The following is a 5,000-nucleotide window of genomic DNA, read 5'->3' on the forward strand; positions in this document are numbered from 1 at the left end:
GGCCCCCAGGGGCCCGGCCGGAGCACCTGAACCCAGGCGAGCGAGGGGAGGCTCCCCGGCCACGACGGAACCCCGTCCCGGGCCTTTGGCAGTGCCGCAGGCCGGGGGACAGGGCCCGGGGACGGAGACCCCGACCCAGGGCCCGACCGGGCCCCTGGACCCAGCCGGGGCTCCCGGGACCGCAGGTGCAAGGGAAGCCTCCCCGGGCCCTCCGGACCCCGCCCCGGGCACCCTGCCACGCGGAAGGACCCAGGACGGAGCCCGGGGCGGGGAGGCCGCCCTCCCCGGGGCCCCCAGGGGCCCGGCCGGAGCTCCTGAACCCAGGCGAACGAGGGGAGGCTCCCCGGCCACAACGGAACCCCGTCCCGGGCCTTTGGCAGTGCCGCAGGCCGGGGGACAGGGCCCGGGGACGGAGACCCCGACCCGGGGCCCGGCCGGGCCCCTGGAACCAGCCGGGGCTCCCGGGACCGCAGGCGATGGGGAAGCCTCCCCGGGCCCTCCGGACCGCGCCCCGGGCACCCTGCCACGCGGAAGGACCCAGGACGGAGCCCGGGGCGGGGAGGCCGCCCTCCCCGGGGCCCCCAGGGGCCCGGCCGGAGCACCTGAACCCAGGCGAGCGAGGGCAGGCTCCCCGGCCACGACGGAACCCCGTCCCGGGCCTTTGGCAGTGCCGCAGGCCGGGGGACAGGGCCCGGGGACGGAGACCCCGACCCGGGGCCCGGCCGGGCCCCTGGAACCAGCCGGGGCTCCCGGGACCGCAGGCGATGGGGAAGCCTCCCCGGGCCCTCCGGACCGCGCCCCGGGCACCCTGCCGCGCGGCAGGACCCGGGACGGAGCCCGGGGCGGGGAGGCCGCCCTCCCCGGGGCCCCCAGGGGCCCGGCCGGGGCTCCGGAACCCAGACGAGCGAGGGGAGGCTCCCCGGCCACAACGGAACCCCGTCCCGGGCCTTTGGCAGTGCCGCAGGCTGGGGGACGGGGCCCGGGGCCGGAGACCCCGACCCGGGGCCCGGCCGGGCCCCTGGACCCAGCCGGGGCTCCGGGGACCGCAGGCGCAGGGGAAGCCTCCCCGGGCCCTCTGGACCCCTCCCCGGGCACCCTGCCACGCGGCAGGACCCGGGACGGAGCCCGGGGTGGGGAGGCCGCCCTCCCCGGGGCCCCCAGGGGCCCGGCCGGAGCTCCGGGACCCAGACGAGCGAGGGGAGGCTCCCCGGCCCCAACGGAACCCCGTCCCGGGCCTTTGGCAGTGCCGCAGGCCGGGGGACTGGGCCCGGGGCCAAAGGCCTCAACCCGGGGCCCGGCCGGGCCCCTGGAACCAGCCGGGGCTCCGGGGACCGCAGGCGCAGGGGAAGCCTCCCGGGGCCCTCCGGACCCCTCCCCGGGCACCCTGCCACGCGGCAGGACCCGGGACGGAGACCGGGGTGGGGAGCCTGCCCTCCCCGGGGCCCCCAGGGGCCCGGCCGGAGCTCCTGAACCCAATGCAGCCACGGGAGGCACCCCGGCCGCAACGGAACCCCGTCCCGGGCCTTTGGCAGTGCCGCAGGCCGGGGGACGGCGCCCGGGGCCGGAGACCCCGACCCGGGGCCCGGCCGGGCCCCTGGACCCAGCCGGGGCTCCGAGGACCGCAGGTGCAGGGGAAGCCTCCCCGGGCCCTCCGGACCCTTCCCCGGGCACCCTGCCACGCGGCAGGACCCGGGACGGAGACCGGGGCGGGGAGGCCGCCCTCCCCGGGGCCCGGCCGGAGCTCCTGAACCCAATCCAGCCACGGGAGGCACCCCGGCCACAACGGAACCCCGTCCCGGGCCTTTGGCGGTGCCGCAGGCCGGGGGACGGCACCCGGGGCCGGAGACCCCGACCCAGGGCCCGGCCGGGCCCCTGGACCCATCCGGGGCTCCCGGGCGCGCAGGGGAAGGCCCTCCGGCCACCCTGCCACACGGCAGGACCCAGTTGCCGGCTGAGGACCGAGAGGGGTCCCAGAGTACCCTGTCCCTAGTAATCCGGAGGAAGGCTACCCCCCGTTCTTGAAACCCGCACGCTCCGAGTGACGGAGGGGACCCTAGGGGCGAACGCACCCGGCCTCCTGGAGCCCCGGCTGGGATCCGAGAGGCAAATGGACCCTCATCGGGACTTCCAGGCCTGGCCCTGCCATCTGGTCGCCCCATTGGAAAGCATTGCGCGCGACCAGATGGCCGAGGGGAAAGGAGCCACCAGGTGGCCGGCAACTGAAAGGACTCCCGCCTGCCCACCCACCAGGGGCTCGGGGTGGGGACTCTGCTTCCCGGCTGGGCCTCAGGCACGGGGAGGACCACCGGAGCTCTCGGGGCCTGGGCGTACCCGGGGGAGGACTGCCCGGGACCCGTGGAGCCCGTCCCTGGGCACTTTGCCATGCCGCGGCCCGGAGGAGGGAAGCCCCGGGGACCTGGGAGGATGTTGCCCGGGCGTAGCCCATCTGGTCCCCGGCAATGAACCGCACAACCCCAGCATGGGTGTTTCGGCATACCCTGCCCCTACTAATCCGGAGGAAGGATACCCTCCTTTCTTGTAACCCGCGCGCTGCGAGTGACGGAGGGGACCCTAGGCGCGGACGCGCCCGGCCTCCTGGAGCCCTGGCTGGGATCCGGGAGGCGAATGGACCCTCATCGGGACTTCCAGGCCGGCCCGGCCATCTGGTCGCCCCATTGGAAAGCATTGCGCGCGATCAGATGGCCGAGGGGAAAGGAGCGACCGGATGGCCGGCAACTGAAAGGGCTCCCGTCTGCCCGAGCCATAGCGGTAGGGCTCCCGCCTGCCCACCCTCACACCAAGGGCTCGGGGGGGGACTCTGCTTCCCGGGTTGGCCTCGGGCACGGGGAGGTCCACCGGAGCTCTCGGGGCCTGGGCGCCCGGGGGAGGACTGCCCGGGACCCGTGGAGCCCGTCCCTGGGCACTTTGCCATGCCGCGGCCCGGAGGAGGGAAGCCCCCGGAGGCCTTGGAGGATGTTGCCCGGGCGTCGCCCATCTGGTCCCCGGCAATGAACCGCACAGCCCCAGCATGGGTGTTCCGGCATACCCTGCCCCTAATAATCCGGAGGAAGGATACCCCCCTTTCTTGTAACCCGCGCGCTGCAAGTGACGGAGGGGACCCTAGGCGCGGACGCGCCCGGCCTCCCGGAGCCCTGGCTGGGATCCGGGAGGCGAATGGACCCTCATCGGGACTTCCAGGCCGGCCCGGCCATCTGGTCGCCCCATTGGAAAGCATTGCGCGCGACCAGATGGCCGAGGGGAAAGGCGCGACCAGGTGGCCGGCAACTGAAAGGGCTCCCGTCTGCCCGAGCCATAGCGGTAGGGTTCCCGCCTGCCCACGCAGGGCTCCGTGGCTGCAGGGCTCTGGGCCTGCAGGGCTCCGGGGCTGCAGGGCTCCGGGGCTGCAGGGCTCTGGGCCTGCAGGGCTCTGGGCCTGCAGGGCTCCGGGGCTGCAGGGCTCCGGGGCTGCAGGGCTCTGGGGCTGCAGGGCTCCGGGGCTGCAGGGCTCCGGGGCTGCAGGGCTCCGGGGCTGCAGGGCTCTGGGCCTGCAGGGCTCCGGGGCTGCAGGGCTCCGGGCCTGCAGGGCTCCGGGGCTGCAGGGCCTTGGGCCTGCTAGGGTTCCGGGCCTGCAGGGCTCCAGGGCTCCGTGCTGAAGGGCTCCAGGGTCTGCAGGGCTTTGGGGCTGCAGGCCTCGGGGGACGCCCGGGAGACCCATGGAGCCCGTCCTGGGCACTTTGCCTCGCCGCGGGCTGGAGGAGGAAGCACCCGACGCCCCGGGGAAGTGTCGTCCGGGCTTGGCCCATCTGGTCCCCGCCTGAGAACCGCAATCCCCAGGAGGGGTGTCCCGGCATACCCTGCCCCTACTAATCCGGAGGAAGGCTACCCACCTTTCTTGTAACCCTCGCGCTCCGAGTGACGGAGGGGACCCTAGGCGCGGACGCGCCCGGCCTCCTGGAGCCCTGGCTGGGATCCGCGAGGCGAATGGACCCTCATCGGGACTTCCAGGCCGGCCCGGCCATCTGGTCGCCCCATTGGAAAGCATTGCGCGCGACCAGATGGCCGAGGGAAAGGTGCGACCAGATGGCCGGGACCGGAAGGACTCCCAGCTGCCCACACCGAGCCATAGCGGTAGGGCTCCCGACTGCCCTTGCAGGGCTCCGGGGCTCTGCACCAGGGTCCCTTGTCCCGGGCAGATGGACACTTGGCAGGCCGCAGGACGTGGGATCCCAGGCCCTGACCAAAAATCAGGAGGCCCGGGGCCGGTCCCTGCTTCTCAACACAGCCAGGCTGGGGAGGTCGGGGAGCCTGCCCAAGCACGAGGGACCCGTCCCGGGCACACAGTCCATGAGGTTGTGCGCTCGTTTTCCACAATTTTCTTCAGAATAGTGCGTAGTTGCGCTAGGCAAAGTCCGCCCAGCCCTACTCAGGATGTGCTCTCGTTTTCCACAAATTTTTTTAAAATTCTGCTACGCAAAGTCCGCCCAGCCCTAAGCAAACTCCTACTACGCAGTGGAAAGGACTTAGCCAGCCACCCACCCACCTGGCCCGGTCCCTGCTTCTGATCCCAGCCAGGTCTGGGGAGACTCCCTTCGCCCAATGGACCACGTCACGGGCACCCGGACCCTTACCAGGCCGCAGGACGGGTTCTCACAAACCACACGGTTGTATAGGGGTGGGCAGAAAACTACGCTCCGTCAGCGTAGCAGATAAAGCCAGCCACTCCTGCACACCGGCCCGGTCCCTGCTTCTGATAGCAGCCAGGCCGGAGAGAGCCTCCCTGGGCCCCGGTGGACCCCTGTCTCCAGCACCTAGACCCTCGGCTGTCTTGCAGGACGGGGGTGGCTCACGCACCCCGGGGCCCGCCGGACGGTGCAAGAGCCCCGGGCCCGGTCCCAGCTTCAGAACCCTAGCCAGGCCGGGGAGAAACTCCCTGGGCCCCGGTGGACACCCTTCCCCAGCGCATGGACCCTCGGCTGGCTTGCAGGACGGGGGGCTCCCGC

This window comes from Triturus cristatus, chromosome 5_2, assembly GCF_964204655.1.
Source record: "Triturus cristatus chromosome 5_2, aTriCri1.1, whole genome shotgun sequence".
Taxonomy (NCBI): Eukaryota; Metazoa; Chordata; class Amphibia; order Caudata; family Salamandridae; genus Triturus; species Triturus cristatus.